Here is a 22,345-nt window from a genome sequence, read left to right on the forward strand (position 1 = left end):
TTTTATATGTATTTACAAACATCAACCCATAGATGTATCTTTATATATAAAAATTACGTGTCACGTTCAAAAAACTACTGAACCGATTGCAAATTTGATTTGCACATTGTGTGATCAAATTGATCCAACTTAAAAGATAGGATAGCTTACATCTCAAATTATAGTCGCAGTATTATTTTATTCAAGACCCGTAACTACAGCAACACGTGGCCGGGACTGCTAGTATATATATATTTATCGAATATCCCGTTTATATAGTGCATACGATGAAAAACCAGTAAATAACATCTACAAACTCTAGTTTAAAGAAATTATCTATAAATAATTATTTAAAATAATCTATTTCTATTATCAAATAACAAGACATTTACACAGACATCACACAGCGCCATCTAGTCCCATACTAAGCAGAGATTATATGGGTACTAGACTATTTACACACTTCTATACATTTTACATAAGTACATGCTCACTGAGGGAAGGAATGGTTAGTAATATGGATTAATAACTCATTACTAGCAATATACCATGTCTTATGGGTGATAATGGAATGGTACACCCACCTGCGCTAACGGTTTACGCTGATGGGGCACCAGTGGAGGATGATAAGATAATTATGAGGTCAGGTTAGCACATCGTGGTAAATTCACCATGAATTTATCACGATGGTCTCCAGGGGGGACACGTGGAGGTAAACTGACATGGTTACATTATGGGGTTATTAATACACATTACTAACTATCTCCTTCCCTCTAATTAGTAATCTGATAAGCCTATTGCTAGTTTAACAACACACTTTCTACACGTGCCACCATCCACTTCCTAGAGCAGCTGCGTGACCTTCAAGCCGTTGTTACCTGCAGCTGCGCTTAAAGGCGACACGTGTAAAATGGTATATAAGTCCCGATTATTTTTACAATAATCACTTATATTCTGTCCGTCGAGTCTATCATTTGAAGCTCCCAAATTCTCAACAAGTAGGTCATATATCTAACCCTATAGGAGCGTATACACACACCTCCCTAAACTAGCAATGTACCATGTTAGGTTGACCTTCACGAGGTTACCCCTACAAACCTCGTGATAAACTCTTGGTGAATTTGTCACGATGGGCTAACTGATCTAACTTCATACCCATTCTATCATCCTCAATTGGTGCTCATCCCCCTTCCCCCAGCGCTAAAATAATTAAAAATAATTAATTATTACAGCCATGTTTCTAAAAAAATAATAATACACATACAAACAGAATATTATAATACTCGAAACAATACTATTGATCCGGCAAATATTCTTTTGCCCGATTCTTATTAATCATATAAAACAATATTGTTAGTTCACTTTACGAAATAATAATATTAATAAAATGCCCCTATAATCGATCCCCCGTCAAATTGAAACGGGGATCGAAATTACGACGGCCCGAGCCGAAGTTCGAACCCCTAGCGGTACCCTCAGACTGGCGTCGTATCCGTCAGGAGGGAGTTGGCCTTCAGTCGCTCCATAAGTCCTTCCTTTGGTTTGGAGTGCCATCTGCACTCGCTTCCTACAGTCCGGTGAAGCTGTAAAGGCCATCTGCGGCCAACAGCATTAGTTTGTTAAAAAAAATCTATATATAATATTAAACTATTTTGAATTAGACTAGTATAATTAAATGAGGTATGTAGGTCATTTCTGGCAGTAGCAGTACATATTTAAATGTGGATGGGTCACGCTTATGCAGTCGGGTTCATGGCCATATCTGAAAGAAAGAAAAATATTTATTTATTCTTTATTGCAACAGAAGCAAATTATTACGCACAAAATTAAAAAAGAATTTACCTTATTAGGTACTAAATGCCTTTGGGTATAGAAGAGGAGAGAAAGTGGTAGATAGCACAAGAATGGACTAGAGAAAAAAAGGCAATACTAAATATGTATTATCTGTAATCCATGTGAGTCAAAGTACATACTCATGGTGGAGAAAAAAGTCCCGTCAAAATCGGTTCAGCCATTTCAGAGATTAGCCGGAACAAACAGACAGACAAAAATTGTAAAAAATGTTATTTTGGTGTATGTACCGTATTTATATTCATATGCATGTAGTAAAAAACGGTTATTTCAATATTACAAACAGACACTCCAATTTTATTTATATGAATAGATAACAAGTGGATCGGATACTCACGCGTTGGTCCGCGATATATCACGCATATCGACGTCGAATTTATCCTCTTTGACATGGTACGTGAGAGACGCTTCGAACAACCCATTGCCGGGACCGACTGCGATCTGAAATCATGAACGATTGAACGAATGAATGAATGAATGAAAAACTCTACTTCCTCTCACAGAAATAAAAACAACCATATAAATAAACAATTAATAAATTGGACGCTTGACCCTGGACCATTATCACAGCGTCATCTAGTCCCACTGTAAGCAGAGCTTGTGTTATGGGTACTAAGACAACTGATATAAATACTTAGATTTTTTTTTGTAAATACATACATAATATACATACCTAGAAAATACCCAGACCGATAGAAACAATCATACTCATGAATACAAATGTTTGCACCGTACGAGGAATCGACCCGCGACCATCGGAAGTAACGCGATGTGCAATTAAAAACTTCTACTCATCAGTCTAAAACAACTGCCGGTCTTGTAGCTCCAGGATATGATAGAGCTTAGTCGTCTTAATACAATAGGTAATCTGCTTACTGTGGGATTAGATGGTGTTGTGTGAATTATTCAGGGTTATTTATTAATTTATTATTATTATTTATTTGATTATTATTAATAATAATATATATATTATATTATGTAAACAAAATTTTTGTAAGGCCTTTGAGTATCTCTGCCCTCCGGAAGATTTTTTGTGTTTGATAACAGAATGGTGCATCCGCCTGCGCTATAGACATGATCATAAGATGAATAAAGAGATCAGTGGGCTAATTATGTAACTTCGTTCGCAACGATTTTCGTATGTAACGTAGTGAAAATGACGTCATCTGTCAATAATGCGATCATATAGACGCCATTTGACGCTGTCAACTAGCATTGCAACGTAAACGCAACTTTACATATCGATAAAAATTATTTCTATCGAATGTCGATTTAGTAACCTCGTTGCAACGTCACGTAATCGCTATTTTGTATTTATATGCAGCTGTCAGCAACATTTTTATTGTGTTGTGATGTGTGATGTAATAAATGTAATAAATCTATTCTATAACCTGACATGATGATACATTGGTAGTAATGAGCTTATTAATCCACATGAACTGTCGTTAGATTTATTTATTTATTTTAGAAAGATTAATGGTATAATTTGATATATTACTTGTCATATTAAATTGTCGTATGCCAATTAATAATCTTCGCGAATAGTATTAATTTGAATATAAGAGTCTGTAATAGACCTACATGAATATAGATATTTTGAATTTGAATTACCATATTACTGACAATCCCATTTCCCTATGCATAATATCAGCTAGTAGAGAATACTAACAGCATTAAGCCCGCCTATGATATAATTTAAAGTTTAAATCATCATCATCATTGCCTTGCCTTTATCCCATTATTTGTGGTCGGCGCAGTATGTCATTCTCTTCCACTGCTCTCTATCGGTCGTCATATCTAAACATACTCTTCTTTTATTCACATCATCTTTCACACAATCTATCCATCTTTTCTTAGGGCGTCCCCTCCCTTTACATCCATCCACATTCATAATTAAAATTAAAGTTTAAATAAATAATACCTTGGTCTGGTAGGTGACGGTGGGCGGCTGGAGACCAGCCCCGAATCTCCCCACGTACCCGTCCTGGTCACGAGCCTCCACGAACGACAGCATCCGACTGTTGGCCTTACGACGGAACACCCACCGCACTGACACCAGCGATCGGGGGATGCACTTGGACCTGGGATTGAGACCAATTGTTTATATGTACTACTAGTTCCCGCGACTTCGTCCGCGTGGAATTTGACTTTATTTTTCTAAAATAAAAGTAGCTTAAGTTACTCCTTATTATATCAGCTACCTGCCAATAAAAGTCCCGTCAAAATCGGTCCAGCCATTTCAGAGATTAGCCGACAGACAGACATAAATTGTAAAATATGTTATTTTAGTCTATGTACCGTATTTATATTCATATGCATGCAGTAAAAAACGGTTATTTCAATATTACAAATATACATTCCAATTTTATTTATATGTATAGATTTGATTTGATAAATAAAAAATCACCTGACTGGATCTGTGAGCTTGTTGATGAACGTGACGAGTGCATTCGCCGTCTTCTGGTAGAGGGGGTCGTCGGTGGAGACGTTAGTCCAGGCGAGGCAAGCACACCAGTGGGGTTCGATGCCCGCCTCGCTGCACGACCGGTTCTTTGGTATCTGTAGTTAATTCATACCAATATTATAAAAATATTCTATAGAACTAAAATGTGTTACAGAAAATCTTGACGGCTTCGGTTTTATAGTGGCCTAACACTAGCGTCTCACTTTCGATGGTCGTGGGTTCAATTCGGTACCCATAACACAAGCTTTGCTTTTTTACAAATATATATATATATATATATATATATATATAAATATCCCCTTGGGCACTTTGTGGCTCAGACGTGCCGTATAGGTAGTTTTTTGTTGATCCTTTTTCACTTGTTGATCCGGAGGCCTTTTGTTGATCTAATGCCAGATGACCATATATAAATGTTGCTCCGTTTTGAGCCACAACTGTCACGACGAGTAATAATAATAATTAAGCGATTTATACACGATTTTATACAAATCCACCTTTTGGCATACGACCACTTCTTGATCCAATTCAAACGGGCCAATCAGGGTGCAGCATTTGCCAAGGGCTTCCTCATTGGCACGTTTGGGCTACTACATTATGGCTACAGTAACTTAATAATGTCTAGCTAGTATTTCAAGAATAATAGTCTATCTAATCTAAATATTTATAGAAATCAGTCTGGAGTAACGTGACTCCAGATCAAACCTCAATACTTGTTATTTTTTGGACGGGAATCTTTTCTTTTGTAACAACGTTACTGGGCGAATGAAGAGAAGACGTAACGGCGGATCCAGGGGGTAGCGTTATGGAGGTCTTGGGAGTCATGGGGGGTCATAACTCTCCTCCCCATTAGGATTTAGGTAGACTACTAATTGAACTAAAAAATAATGAAACAGCTAAATTTTTTGCACGATCGGAGTGTTGGTGCAGTGGTATTAATTATAATTAAACATTGTTACTTAAAATATAACAGTTAAAGTACTATAACACTAAAAGCAAAATAAGTATTTTCAAAATACCTTTACAAAAAAAAATACTTTTTGAGTTTTTGTCCAAACCTCAGATATTTTATTTATTTTAGGTATATCAATCATTACATAGTATAGTATAGTATAAAACAAAGTCGCTGTCGCATCTAACAAGTACATAAATAAAGAAAGAAGACTTTTTGGCTCTGAATATATTTCAAAAATCAATTACTTTTGTTAATCAATTTATATACTCGTTCTTTTTTCATAGTACTTGTTTTGATCCGAATATATACAGATACCGTAACGGTCTATTAATTATGAATTTATTATACCTAACCTAGATATTTTATTTTGACGAAACTCCGTGTAGTATCCGATAAGGGTATGCGAACCCTAAGTATTATTTCAAAATGGCCAGTAATTTCGAAGAAATAAGCCTTTGAATTTCAAATCAACTTACCAAACGGACGCTCAAGGTTCGATTCCCGCCATAGAATTTTTTTTGTTTTGACTTTATATTATATTTTAAATTAACTATTTTAATAATTAAATGAATTTAATCGAACAAAAAGTTGTCAAGTATTAAATAAATTTTAATTTACATTAACTATTATACTTTCTAAATTGTAAAGCAGCTAACAATTATAGTAAGATCTTATAAATAATTAACACAACAACATTTCAAATGTATTTTCTTTATTATTACAAAATATTGTTTGTGCATGCTATAATAGTTAATGTCACTTAAAATTTATTTAATATTTAACAACTTATTTTTATCGATTAAATTCATTTAATTATTAAAATAGTTATTTTTAAATATTACTTTAAAAAAAAACAAAAAAAAGTCAATGGTGGGAATCGAACCCGGGGTGTCTGTGTGGTAAGTTGGTACACAGGTACACTCCTAACTAGTAAAATTAATTTAATACTTAACTACGTTTTTCTCGTATAAATTAATTTAATTATTAAAATATTAAATTAAAAATAAACAAAAAGAAGTAAATAACAATAGTCAATGGTGGGAATCGAACCCGGGATGTCTGTGTAGTAAGTTGGTACACAGGTACACTCCTAACTAGTAAAATTAATTTAATACTTAACTACGTTTTTCTCGTATAAATTAATTTAATTATTAAAATATTAAATTAAAAAAAAACAAAAAGAAGTAAATAACAATAGTCAATGGTGGGAATCGAACCCGGGGTGTCTGTGTGGTAAGTTGGTACACAGGTACACTCCTAACTAGTAAAATTAATTTAATACTTAACCACGTTTTTATTATAAATTAATAATCGTATAAATTAAATTAATTATTAAAATATTAAATTAAGAAAAAAAACAAAAAAATTAATAATAAAAAAAAAGTGTAGGATTGGAACTCAGAGTATCTGTGTGGTATATTGGTACACAGGTACACTACTAACTAGGCCATATAGGTGTTGTTTGTTATGGTGAAAAAACTAGTATATATATAAGTTACACGTACAATTTCAAAGACTTATTTCTTCAAAACTACTGGCTATTCTGAAATAAAACTTTAGGGTTTGTATATGTAATGTTTGCATATAAAATATGATTAAAGGTTACCAGTGTATTTACACTTTTACTGAACAAACAGAGTTGTTTAGTACTGAAAATATTGTGTGGAAGCCATCAATTACTTTCAGTGCACTTATAGCTTTGATCTTTTCCTAATTATTATTATTAAGTTTTAAAGTGGTTGAATTTTGCGTAGAGTGTTTTTATACGTTATTTCTAATTTACCATTTATTTTAAGTTTTTTAAACTCTATTCATCGAGACCAATCTAATGAGTCCAAACACGATATTTTTGCTGTAAGTTTTCGAAGAGTATGTTCATCATCTGATAATACTGGTGCCAGTATGAAGTCAAGGTTAACAGATAACTAATTACTCTTATTTCGTCAAAATCTTTAGATTACGTATAATAAATTCATAATATCGCTACCTATTCGAATCAAAACAAGTATTTTAGGTACTTCATGTACTAGTATATAAATTCATCAACACACAAGTAAATGATTTTTTAAATATATTCAGAGCCAAAAAGTTTTTGTGCATTTAAAAAATTTTGCTGATACGGAGTCACTAATGCAGGAAATTGTTGAAAACATATATATCGAGTACAGGTACTATCGACGAATACTTTATCTAGGGAACACGCGGGAACGCGGAACGGCAACATGTTGCCGTTCCGCCACGATACCGTTATAGTGGTAGAAAGAGAGAGACAGTGGAGTCAGCAAATGTATCTACGGGTCGTGGCTGGATCAACATAAATGTGCAAAAAAGTGCGCGTATATATATATATATATACACTTGTCTTTAATTCAAAGGAAATATAAATAATGAACGCATCACATTTAAAACAGTAATAAGTACGTAATATTATCACATTATCAAACAGTAAGTACGTAATATTATCACATGGTAACAGCACGTATTATGGCAAAAATAAACATCGCCTGATTTGAAAAGAATTATTATAGTAATAATAGTAATCTCAGCACAATTCACACAGCTTCATCTAGACCCAAGTTAAGCTAGCTGAACATTGTGTTATGGGTACCAGACAACTGATACAAATACAAAGATTTTTTTCGTAAATTAATATATATTATCTATACATAGACAACACCCAGACCGTTACAAACAATCATACTCATGAATACAAATGTTTGCAGCGTGCGAGGAATCGAACCCTCGACCACCAAGCAGGAATCAAAGCGGTGTGCTAGCTAAATCGCTAGACTACCGACAACTAGCTGTACACGCGACTTCGTTCGCGTGGAATGTAACTTCTTAAATAATAGTTTTTGACTACGAGCATATGAATATAAATACGGTACATGTACTAAAATTTATTTTTATACAATTTTTGTCTGTCTGTCTGTCTGTTTGTTCCGGCTAATCTCTGAAATGGCTGGACCGATTTTGATGGGACCTTTTTTGACAGGTAGCTGATGTAATAAGGAGTAATTTAGCAACTTTTATTTTAGAAAAATAAAATAAAATTTCACGCGGACAAAGTCGCTGGGGCCAGCTAATCTATAGATATACCGAGATGATTAAGTTACTATTATGTTGTTGACAAAATTTTACTGTAATGTTACTATTACATTATCCTACACAATTTGTATTATTTTGGATGAATAAATAAATAAATAAATCATATTAGGCATACGACTAGCCTTATGACTGTTACTTTTTTTAAATCTATACATATAAATTAAATTGGAGTGTCTGTTTGTTATATGTACCTTATATATATTCATATGCAAGTAGTAAAAAACGGTTATTTCAATATTACAAACAGACACTCCAATTTTATTTACATGTATAGATGTATAGATTAAAAAAAAGTAACAGTCATAAGGCTAGTCGTATGCCTAATATATATAATAATGTAATAAATTCATTTAAACAGAAATTGCGGGAACATTATTTAAATTTGTAACTTTTTTACTGTCCTCCTTTTTTCACATCTTTCTATTATATCCCTATAGTTCTCTCTATATTTTCTGTTTTTATTACTTTCAATTTGAGACTGTACTTATAATTTGATTATCGGATCATTATGTATTTATTTATACATTTATTTTTTTTATAGAAATTTATATTTTGCTTATCTTTATTATCTTTATAAATCTTTTTTTGACATTTCTTATTTATATTAGTGCACCGCCAATAATCTTTCGCTGCACCACTCATGGTTGCCTGGTAAATAACGCGGCAAAATATTAAGTCCGCCACATGTACAAATTTTTTTGTGCATTAAAGTTAAAGAAATAAAAAAAATACAATACTGTTTAATGAAAATGCGTATTGTCTAGTGCTTTGAGATGTATCAAAATAAGGTCAACAAAAAAGTCCGTGATGGTATATGTCTATCTCTTAAGGATAACCAAAAATAACCATTTTTTATCTTTTACATTTTACGGGATTTTTTTTTATCGTATGTTTCCCTTAAAATCATGTAAACTATGTTATTATGTCATAATCTAAAGAAATAATAATATTTTATAGTGATATATCCACTATAAAATACCAAAAAGTAGCAATGTAATTCGTTACGCGCGAATCAGCTGTTATAAGGTCAAAGGTCGGTGCACCCCGCGTATTTGATAAATAGTGCTTCTCTGGATGTCTTTAAGAGAAAATGGCAGTATGTACGTGTATATGTACAAGTCCTTAAGTGTTAAGTTTTTCAAATGTACAATAAAGAATAATTATTTTTAAGTACAGTACTTTCGTACATTAATATAATACCTACTTTTTACTTGTATCTATTGTTATCAAAATTAAATTATAAGTTCTTAACTTGACCACGACTATGTGACCCTCTCTTGGCGCCAAAACGAGTGAAAAAATGAACAGCATACGACGACGACGCAGTACCTATAGAGTGGAGCAACTGCTTATTCAGTTTTATTCAACTATTTAGTCCCTCCACCGTTACAATGAATGGAGACGGATATTACAATGTATGTAGCATTGCGAATATAAAATATCTAGATTAGGTATAACAAATTCATAATTGATAGGCCGTTACGGTATCAGAGCCAAAAAGTCTTCTTTCTTTATTTATCTACTGTTAGATGCGAAAGCGACTTTGTTTTATACTACACTATGTAATGATTGATATATCTAAAACAAATAAAATGTCTGAGGTTTGGACAAAAATTCAAAAGGTACTTTATTTTGAAAAAGTATTTTGAAAATACCTATTTTGCATTTAGTATTTGAAATACAAAACACAAAACTATTTTTGTTTTTAGAGTGACATTTCTATGAATTCACTGTTGATAGCGAGCGGTGCGATGGAAAAAGATAACCGTTTATAAAAATATAATAAATAGCCCTGGACAATTAACACAGACTGATACTGAACTGATATAAATAGATATTTTTATTTTGTAAATACATATAAAACACCCAGACCGATGAAAACAATCGATGACCGATGAGTACAATTGTTTGCACCGTGCGAGAAATCGAACCCGCGACCATCGGATGTAAAGCGGTGTGACCACCGAGGCAGTCGAAATATATAAATAATCTTATGAATTTAATTTATTCTAATTTGTTTGTGTGCGCGGGGTGCGGTGTACGGTGCTCCCCCTGCCTCCGCCGTTGCTGGAGCTTGCATGTATGGAGCATTGCGAATATAAAATATCTAGATTAGTAAATTCATAATTGATAGACCGTTACGGTATCTATATATATTCGGATTAAAATAAGTATCGCAATAAGGACCAGTATATAAAGTGATCAACACAATTAATTGATTTTTGAAATATATATACAGAGCCAAAAAGTCTTTGTGTATTCAAAAAATATCTAATTTGTTTGTGTGCGCGGGGTGCGGTGTACGGTGCAGGGGGGACCCTGCCTCCACCGTTGCTGGAGCTTGCATGTATGGAACATTGCGAATATAAAATATCTACATTAGTAAATTAATAAAGTCATAAGTGATAGACCGTTACGGTATCTATATATATTCGGATGAAAATAAGTATCGCAGTAAGGACGAGTATATAAAGTGATCAACATAATTAATTGATTTTTGGAATATATTCAGAGCCAAAAAGTCTTTGTGTATACCAAAAATTTAGCCGTTCGGAGCCATTCAGTCACGAATTATTAGTAAAAAAAGTGTCGAGTATATCGTACTATCGACGAATATATATGGCCGCATCGCAAAATAGAATGCGACGTTGCCATACCGCCTGAGATATACGCGATAGAGGTCAAGTTATTCAGTGCAAAAGGTGGAATCAGCAAGTGTTTAGGTTGTGGCGTGATCAACAAAGTGCCCAAAGAGGTGTTTATATATATATATATATATATATATATGAATAAAATTATATCAACCAGCTGACCCTGACTTCGTCTGCATTTAATATCTTCACCTTTTGCAGTATTTTTCATTGCAGCTCCGCTCCTATTGGTCGTAGCGTAATGTTATATAGCTTAAAGGATTCATCCACAAATTGACTATCCAACATAAGTTCATACGGAACTGCTCGTGTTAATGAAGGGGTGCGGACGGATACTGTGGGAAATATTAACATACCTACTATATCATAAAACAAATATCCCCTCCGATCTACATATATGTATGTACGTTTGCGAAAATCTCAAAAAGTAGCTAGTTTAAAATATTTCCCTCACCGGCTCTAATAGAGTCATGGCTCGTTTGAGGTCCGCGCCGGCGACCTTGTACTGGTTCCAGTGCTGCGTCAGCCCCATCACGTCCAGGATGGTGGCGTGCACGTCGTGCGGCGTCGTGAGCACGTGCGAGTTCAATTCCAGAGCCACCTGCGCTTCCGGACGGTGGACCTAATCAAATCAAAAAGCTTTGTTTTTATACTATGATGGTGGCAATACACCACCATGGTAATGGTAGCAAACAAGCGTACGGCCCATCTGATGGTAAATGGTTACCGTAGCCTATGAACGCCTGAGACACCAGGAGTTATGTAAACCTTATACTATAGCCCTCTTGAAAAACCCCATGCTGTAGTTTCTCGAGAAAAGGCAGGTAGTTCATTCCACAATGTAAGTGTACGCGGGAGGAAGCTCCTCTGAAACCGCTCTGTCCGAGACGACTTAGGTTCCAGCGTATGGGGATGAATTCCCTGTCGATGGCGAGCGAAGCGATTGTAAAAGGTAGCCGTAGGCATCATGTCGAACAAGTCCTCAAAAAATATCCGTTGTATATTCGGTAGAAAATACAAAGCGAATTGATTCATGTCGAACATTTTAGGCGCTTGTTCATAAGCGCCTAAAAGTTTGTGTATTAATATTTTTTCCCTACCAAGTAGTTCAGTATATAGATTTAATTGAGAAGAACTGGCAAGAAACTCAACTAAATTTCTTTTTTTTAAAACCTTTACAATGTATCTTATATATAAAATTCTCGTATCACAGTTTTCGTTCCCATACTCCTGCGAAACGGCTTGACTCATTAAATTTTGTGAGCGTATTGAGTAGGTCTGAGAATCGGCCAACATCTATTTTTCATTATAAATAGGGGTAGTCCACCCCTAAATTTTTTTTTTTATTTTAAGACAAAACAACGTTTTCCGGGACAGCTAGTATTTATATAGGTGTCTATTTCTAACATTAAATGAAAATCCCGTGCATGAACAACTATTGTCATGCACGCTCGTCATTTAAGTAATCGTTTAGTGTGTAATATGCTTTGCTCAATAAATATGATTAACAGATGTTTTAAATTTATTTAAGAGTAATTCCAGTAAATTCTTTGGTATCTTATTCAAATTCAAATCCAAGCTCTAAATATCTTCATTCATGTAGGTCTATTACAGACTCCTATGATATGTGAAATCTACCGTCAGTTCGGAATGATTTCGAGATGAGAACAACTGACAAGAAACTCAGCTCGTATTTTTTTTTATAAATAAATGTTGTACATATTTACAATAATACAGATTCATTTAAATTCAAATTTGGGAGAATAGAGTGACCACCAGCATATGCTATTGCAAAAAAACAAAAAATCTAATCAGTGTTCGCGACCTGAACAGACCAGTCCGCACAAGCAGCACCCATTCACGAGTATTGTAATTTTTTATATCTATTCCCATAAAAGACCCATTGACTTTTTTTTAACAATACTTAGGAACGGCAAGTTTGTCTTTAAATTGTTTCTTCGTCTTTATCTGAGGAGTCTTTCAACGACCGAAGTCTGTAGGCATGGTCAGGAACAATAATGTCTGACTCACGGCGCGTTTAGCCAGCGACCTTATATATGCTAACACTATATGTACGTTGTATGTATAGGTTAACAATATATGTATAACATAACACATAACATCATTTTTAATCTATTTATATACTGTATAATGTTTTCTAATTGTATAATTGTTTAAGAGCTCGAAGTGTAATATATAAATATTCACGTATATATGTAAGTATGTATTTAATATAGGAGCCAACAGAATATCAGCGCTGCAGATTTATCTGTAGCTTCATGCTGAGTTGGTTGCCTCTTCATCATTGCGACACATAAAGCCACCTCCATTTTTATTTTATTTGTAATATTATATTTCTGTATTATTTCATTTGTAAACTTTATTTCTAGTTATAAAATGTATCTCATGTATGCTGTGTTTGTAATTGTTGAATAAAGAACTTATCTATCTATCAAATTTAGTATTAATGTAATATGGATACTATACCTTCAGGTCCTCTGGAAGTATGATTGCCATTAGGGGTAGTCGCTCCTCCAATTTCCCCTGGAAAGTGTTCCGGACGTTGGCATATCTGGGAAAAGATATTGCAATTTAATATAACATTCATATAAATAGCGAGCTAGATTTTGTATGAAGTACGTAATAATAATAATAATTTCAGGACAATTCACACAGCGCCATCTAGATCCAAGTTAAACTAGATAAAGCTTGTATTATGGATACCATAGTAGATAGATAGATAGGTAGATATAATAATAATAATCTCAAGACAATTCACACAGCGCCATCTAGATCCAAGTTAAGCTAGCTAAAGCTTGTGTTATGGATACTAGACATAACTGATACAAATACATAGATATATATTTTTTTCGTAAATACATACATATTATACATAGATAATACCCATACCGATACAATCATACTCATGAATACAAATGTTTGTGCCATGCGAGGAATCGAACCCGCGATCATCGGTAGTAAAGTGACGTACTAAACCGCTGGACCATCGAGTGTCTCACATATAATGTACCATGTCAGGTTGAGCTCCATGCGGCTCCCCCTGGAATACATCGTGATAAATTCATGTTGAATTTGTTGCTACCTGACCTGACCTTATCTCTATCATCTTATCAGCTTACACTGATGCCGCCAGCGTATACCGTCAGCGCAGGTGGCTGCATCATTACATTATCTATACATATAAATAAAATTGGAGTTTGATTGTAGTATTGAAATAATCGTTTTTTACTACATGCATATGAATATAAATACGGTACATACTACAAAATAACATTTTTTACAATTTTTGTCTGTGTGTCTGTTTGTTCCGGCTAATCTCTGAAATGGCTGGACCGATTTTGACGGGACTTTTTGGTTTGGTAGGTAGCTGATGTAATAAGTAGTAACTTAGGCTACTTTTTTAATTTAGAAAAAAAAAGTTAAATTCAACGCGGACGAAATCGCGAGTACAGTCATACATAAGAACTCAATTAAATTTCATTTTAATTTTAAAAGCCAGTTTATTTACACTATTTACTTATATAGGTCTAATATAAAATGAAAATCCTGTGCATGAACAACTACAATATTACCATACACATTTGTTCCATACCTTGGCCCATGGTCTCCCATGACGATGAGCAGTGTGTTCTTCAAATGTCCTTCATCACGGATGTTGGTCATGAACTCCACGAAATCTTCGTCCGCTGTCTCTATCATGTTGAAGTCATCATGCGTGATATCTGCTATGAATGTAAAACAGAACCTCTTTCCATCCAGTTGGAAGAACTGGAAACCAATAAGGAAAATGAATTATTTAGTGTTCATAAAATAACAAATTTTTTTTTTATTCATTTGATTTTTTTTTTTACTATGATGGTGGCAAACAAGCATACGGCCAATCTGATGGTAAATAGATAAAGAATAAAGAGACACCGGCAGGGCCGTCTTACACCTATTAGAGGCCCTGGGCACATTACGATTTTTTATACTATAGTGGTGGCAATCAAGCATACGGCCAATCTGATGGTAAATAGATAAAGAATAAAGAGACACCGGCAGGGGCGTCTTACACCTATTAGAGGCCTTGGGCACATTAGGATTTTTTTATACTATAGTGGTTGCAATCAAGCATACGGCCCATCTGATGGTAAATGGTTACCGTAGCCTATGAACGCCTGAAACACCAGGGGTATCACGTGCGCGTTGCCGACCCTTAAGAAACCTTAATATACCCTTCTTGAAAAACCACATGCTGTAGTCTCGTGGGACAACCTCGGCAGGAAGTTCATTTCACAATCTAAGTGTATTCTAAATGTTATCTAGGATAATGGGGATATGATGGGATATGACCATAGTAATAAAACACTATTTTGATAGAATAGGCAAAGTCAATTTTGAACATAACTCTTTAGAGATGTTTATGGAGATGCCCTATCTTCAAAACAAACAAGGCAGAAATAATTTTAAAAAGTCGTGATGAGAGGTTAATTTTATTACTAGACATTTATAAAAAAAAATAACAAAAACGAACAAATTGATCATAGTCGGTAAGCATTTGTTAAGACTGATTTTCAGGCGAGATTAGAGTAGCTATTGGTAATCGTTTGATAACGCAGTAGGGACTAGACTAGACTAGGGGGCCCTAGTCCATCGCGGGGCCCTGGGCACATTTTTTTTATAACGCAGTAGACAAACGAGCATGCGGCTCACCTGATGGTAAGTGATTACCGCCGCCCATGAGCACCCGCAACACCAGGGGAATTGCAAGTATGTTGTCGGCCTTTTAAAAAGGAAAAGCTCTTTTCTTGAATATAAATATATAATAGAAATATCGTATCGGTTCGGAAATACCATTGCTGGAAGGTGATTCATGTGGAATCACAGTGGGAAGAGGGGTCCTGTACCTGATCAGTGATGTTCATCATCAGCTTGTACTGTGGCGTGTCTCCAACGCAGTACCGATCACTCCTGTCCTTCCCCCACTTCCGGCCGCTCGCAGACTCCTCGAGGAAGAACGACCTCATGTAGTGATCAGCCGGCTGTTTGCGGAAACCATTGAAACGGTACTGGAAGGTACCTATCCAGGGCATATCTTCGAAGTATGCTGTACGGTATCTGGAAAAGGTTAGATTAAATAACAATAATAACCCTGGATAACTCACAAAGCGCCATCTATAGTCTGTTTTTGAATCCCGGAGACTAAATTGACAGGTGTAAATGTCAAATTCTAGTACCTAACCTAACCTACCTAACCTCTGGTACTTTACCTGCGATACCTATTTCTTTAATAATAATAATATTTATTGCAGTTATAGGTCGTGTTACACAATTAAGTTGTACATAAGAATCAATACAATTTGAACATAGAACTGTAATTGTGCCATCTGAACTAGTATGCAATTATACTGTATCTCAGACTAGCTATTGCCCGTGGCTTCGCTCGCGTTAATTTATCACCTTAGGGTGGAATTTATAAAAATCCTTTCTTAGGGGATGCCTACGTCATAGTAGCTTTATGCATGCAAAGTCTCATCCCGATCGGTTTAAAATTGACAAAGTTTCATACAAACTTTCATCCCCTATTTTATCCCCTTGGGGGTAGAATTAATCAAAATCCTATCTTAGCGGATGCCTACGTCATAATATCTACCTGCATGGCAAATTTCAGCCCGATCCGTCCAGTGGTTTGAGCTGTGCGTTGATAGATCACTATATCAGTCACCTATGAGTTATATATACAGTGGACCCGCAGTAATCCGGCCCCTGTCTAATCCGGCCCCCCTTGTAATCCGACATTGTCTATTATTTATTATTGAATATTACTTTGACAATAATATATATACATACATACATATACATACATATACATACATTACATATATAACATAGAATCTTATCACTGGATCTGTAATTTGTCGGATTACAAGATACTCTTTTGTAAAAAATTCCGGACTATAAGCAGAGGACCCTTAAGCAGCACTCTATAATCCGACAAATACGATGGTCCGACACTGCCCTGCAAAACGTTTGTCGGATAACCGGGGGTCCACTATATATGTATATAATATAAAGAATCATCATTGGATCTATAATTTGTCGGATTACAAGGTACTCTTTTGTAAAAAAATTCGGACTATAAGGGGTCTTAGGCAGTACTCTATAATCCGACAAATTCGATAGTCCGACACTGCCCTGCGAAATGATTGTCGGACTACCGGGGGTCCACTGTATTTAGAAGTCACATACCTTCCCATTTTGCATAATATTTAATTTATTAAGACTTGCTTTGACACAACACAAAAACATACATACATAACATTACATATTCGATAAAAAAAGGAAACAATATGTTTTATTGTTTCATAGCCGAATATTAATAATTTTAATTTTTTGTTTTTTGCTTTTTATGATGCTAAATTACTGTAGTAAAAAAAGTCAGGTCCGTGCACTTTGCCACAATTATGTTATTATTTTAATTGTACATTTTTATTTAAGAATATTAATTCTAAAGCTTTATAGAAGTTTCCACAACATAAAACAATACAACACTAGTTCAAAGCTAAGCAGAGCTTGTGTTATGGGTATTAGACAAGGGATACAAATAAATTGATTGTATGTTTGTTACTCTTTCACGCAAAATCTACTGAATGGATTTTAATGAAACTATACAATAATATAGCTTATACGTCAGAATAACATATAGGCTATAAATTTGACGCGGGTGAATCCATATAAGCTATGTTGCAAGTCAGTCAGCTGTCAGTTTTTGAAGTGTTTTATAAAGCATAATGTCAATGTTCTACATGTCATCGTAATAAGACACATTCCCGTATTTTAATTTGAAAAATAACCATAAAAAGTGTTATAAATCTTACTAATATAAACACGGAAATTCGTGAGTTTCGAGAATGTTTGTGAGTATGGATGGAAGTTTGTTACTCTTTCACGCAAAAATTACTGAACGGATATTGATGAAATTTTACAGTTATATAGCTTATTCATTAGAATAACACATAGGCTATAAATTTCACGCGAGTACAGCTAGTAATATTACTCTTAATACAAAGGACAATGACGCTAACTTACCCATCTTCCTTCAACTTGTAGAATATAAACGGCATGGAGTCGAGAGTACTATTATTCTTCGACTTCTTCCTCACGTCGGGTAACTCTAACTCATTCTTCCCCGTCAGTATGGGGAACAGCGCGGCTGGTGTACCATCGCCCACAATATTATAACTGAAATCACACGCAAATATCTTAAATAATGATGTAGTTAACAGTATATTATAATATTTATATATTTAATTTGTGCCTACAGTTATAATATTTCTGTCAACGTCTTACGTCTCCACTAACATAGATTTAAGTTCAGTGTAAAATCAGTCTACGTCACGACTTCGCGTCAAATGAACGCCTTACTAATAAGCAATACAATGTACGAATTATTGTATTAATCATAATAAACTTACTTATTACATTAATTCGTACAATAATTTCACCGGTATACTCACTAACTAAACTCTACGATCAATACATATGAATAAAATAGTAGTATCTGTTTGTAATATTGAAATAACCGTTTTTACTAGATGCATATGAATAAAAATACGTCACATACACCAAAAAAACATTTTTTACTATTTTTGTCTGTCTGTCGGTCTGTTTGGTCCGGCTAATCTCTGAAATGGCTGGACCGATTTTGACGGGACTTTATTTGGCAGGGAGCTGATGTAATAAGGAGTAACTTAGACTACTTTTATTTTAGAAAAATAAAGTTAAATTCCACGCGGACGAAGTCGCGAGTACAGCTAGTATAAAATGAAACTACAACAGATTTCATTTCAATTACATTAAAAAAAATAATATGTAGTACTATATGTATTTGAAATTTTACCCGTTGAGTAACGTCGCTTGTAGTTCATCTGTTAAAAACTTGTAACTTTGCGGCATGCGGCGTATGAATCCGTTCCTAGCCGTGGTATCGAACCCGAATATGAGCACGTTGAAGGAGTCCTCGCGCCCAACCGGCGGTATCTTGGGCTTGACCGTTTTACGGAACCCAGCGCAGTGACCCGTCCATTTTGAGGGTAGAATACTGAAAGATTTAATTTTTTTTATTTATTAAAACTTGAATACACAAATACAAATAACGCCCATGATCACTAATTCCCAGTATATTAAAAATTTAACCCGTTCCTTTCCATTATTCCGTTTCGTTTCCTGTTTTTTAATGGCATAATAGACAACACTAACCTTTTGCCAAAGAAAAAAAAATACACATAAAGGTGCATGGCGCACTTAACACCTTGAGGCATTTTCTCCCAGTTGGGCAAACAGAGATTCATGTGGGCAGTGCATTAACAAAATTTGAAATTCAAATCTAAACATAGAAGATAATTTTATTATGATTAAATATAAATACATATGCAAACATACATAAATTAAAAAAAAAAAAGAAAAGAGAAAAAAAAAGAACTTATTAACTATATTCTGTATATTGCTTGTTCAAAATCTACCCTGTATCATCGTAAGCACAGATATTATATTATATTAGAGTCCGTTAGTTTTCTGTTCCCGCGCGTTCCCTTCCCCTCCCTAACTAGTAACAAACGGACTGTACAGCGGCCTTGACGCGCGCGCGCATTTGTTGTGAATTGAAATAAATTAGAACTGTGTTAAACCTACTGTGAAAGTGTGTGAAAGCTAGCGAAGATACCTTCGAGACCCTGAAGCCCAAGAAATCCGCAGAACCGTAAAGGTAAATGACTGACGCTTCCTTATTTTTCCCTATATATATACAGAGAGTAAATTCCCTAACATTTTGGTAGCAGAGTAGTTTCCCAAACATTTCTTATTTTCGTATATAACATTATATTTCGTATATAACATTAATATGTTTCCCGGTACATTTGACTTTGACGTGATCACTATTGGTGAGCTCGTACACACCCGCACCGAGCACGGCCACGCTGTCGCCGAGTTCGTACTTGGAATCAGTTTCGTACACTATATCTCTATACGTGCACACTATGTTCTATTATTATAGTCGTATATAACACTATATCGAGTCATTGAGCTCTCTAAAATATGGTCGAGCAATGACGGCTGACTCATACGTCACACTCGTGAACGAGTGCAGCTTGTAGGGATTTGTCTGCTCTAGTCACTACGACTGATTTAACCTTACTGTGTATTTAATATTTGACCCTAATAAATTAGTGCTAGTTGGTGGTTTGTGTTCATGTTTCGAATTAAAAATGTAAAGTTACAACGATTATTTAAAAGAGTAACACGGAAGTTTCTTGCTCGTTCTTCTTGTGATGAGACAGCTGTCCTAATTAGATGTAGATTAAAAGAAGTATAATTAATAATAATAATAATCTCAGGACAATTCACACAGCACCATTTAGTCTCAAGTTAAGCTAGCTAAAGCTTGTGTTATGGGTACTAGATAACTGATACAAATACATAGATAATTTTTTTTTCGTTAATATATACATATTATACATAGAAAACACCCTGACCGATACAAACAATCATACTCATGAATACAAATGTTTATGCCGTGCGAGGAATCGAACCCGCGACCATCGGTTGTAAAGCGGTGTGCCTGACCGCTAGACCACCGAGGTCGTCGATAATTATGACTATTAAAGTCAAAAGTGCTTAAATAATAAAGGATTTTCTTTTATATACCTGTTAATATGCTTCCCGGTACACTTGACTTTGACGTGATCACTATTGGTGAGCTCGTACACACCCGCACCGAGCACGGCCACGCTGTCGCCGAGTTCGTACTTGTAATCAGTTTCGTACACTATATCTCTATACGTGCACACTATGTCCTTTGTCGTCGCCAACACTTCCTTCACCACTCTGCATTCTGATAGCTGTCGAGGTAAGAAAATCATTCATTAACACTATATAACTTTTTTTATAAAGTACCATACAGTAAAAAACACTTCAGATTCATAATATTATAGATTTTAAATAACAAAACTACTTACTGAATAATTAACTCTGAAAACAAAATAAATAATATTTTCATTACAAGTGTTCACGATGAAATAATCATTACATGGTATAAAACAAAGTCGCTGTCGCTGTCTGTCCGTCCCTATGTATGCTTAAATCTTTAAAACTACGCAACGGATTTTGAAGCGATTTTTTTAATAGATAGAATGATTCAAGAGGAAGGTTTATATGTATAATACATGTACACACGGGCGAAGTCCAGGCGAGTAGCTAGTTAGTAAACAAATCATAGCTATAATTAATATAATAAGTTGTCCTTAATAAGTAGAATTTGCATATAAGTGTATATAAAATCAATATTTGCTTTATAATCTTATATATAAAATTTTCGTGTCACAGTTTTCGTTCCCATACTCCTCCGAAACGGCATGACCGATTCTCCTGAAATTTTGTGAGCGTATTGAGTAGGTCTGAGAATCGGCCAACATCTATTTTTCATCCCCCCAAATGTTAGGGGTAGTCCACCCCTAATTTTTTTATTTTATTGTTTAGACAAAATTATTAGTTTCTATTTTTTTATGATACAACATACAAAAATACATACAATCCTAAATTTTCACCCTACTATCATCAACCCCTATTTTTTTATAGCGTTATTAATTTATGTGGCAAAACAACGTTTACCGGGACAGCTAGTAATATGTAAAAATATTAGAAAATAAAGATGCACACAACATACAGTTACAGTAGGGAAGGCCACCCGTCGGGCGTCTATATTTATTGGACATAGCACCCTTCCTACTAAATGCGAAAATAAAGGAATAGAATAGAATAGAAAATCATTTATTCAAACAAACTAAATTTAAGCACTTTTGAATAGTCATAACAATTTGTTTTTTATCTACCACTCGTTCGGAAAGCTGTCTCTTTACAAGAAGAACGAGCAAGAAACTTCTGTGTTGCTCTTTTAAATAATCCTTGTAAGTTTACATTTACAAGTCGAAGTGTGAATACACACTACCAACCAGCGCTAATTTTTTACAATAAGATTAAATCAGTCATAGTGATAAGAGCAGACCAGTTCCTACAAGCAGCACCCGTTCACGAATATGACGGAAGAGCCAGCCATCACTGCACTGGACAATATTTTAGGGAGCCCAATGACTCGGCCCACCACGCCGCCACATGTCTGGTCATTTTAGTGAGCATGACTACTAATTCCACTCGACCACGTCACAGCTACACAAATTACTATATGGTAGTTACAGTATTCGCACTTTACATAAGGATGCATGCGGCAATCAATACAAAAGCCGCTACGCTATCAAAGGGCAATTTTACTTCGCCATCGGACCTTAC

The 22,345-nt window shown here is 34.8% G+C and overlaps 1 pseudogene; it reads right to left on the reverse strand.

Moving 5' to 3' along the window:
* Positions 1–1,650: 1,650 nt before the first annotated feature.
* LOC131848547 (uncharacterized) overlaps positions 1,651–22,345 on the reverse strand; it is a 28,199-nt pseudogene continuing 7,504 nt past the window's right edge.

This window comes from Achroia grisella, unplaced genomic scaffold (assembly GCF_030625045.1).
Source record: "Achroia grisella isolate CSIRO2021 unplaced genomic scaffold, CSIRO_AGI_Agris_v1 utg1090, whole genome shotgun sequence".
Lineage (NCBI taxonomy): Eukaryota > Metazoa > Arthropoda > Insecta > Lepidoptera > Pyralidae > Achroia > Achroia grisella.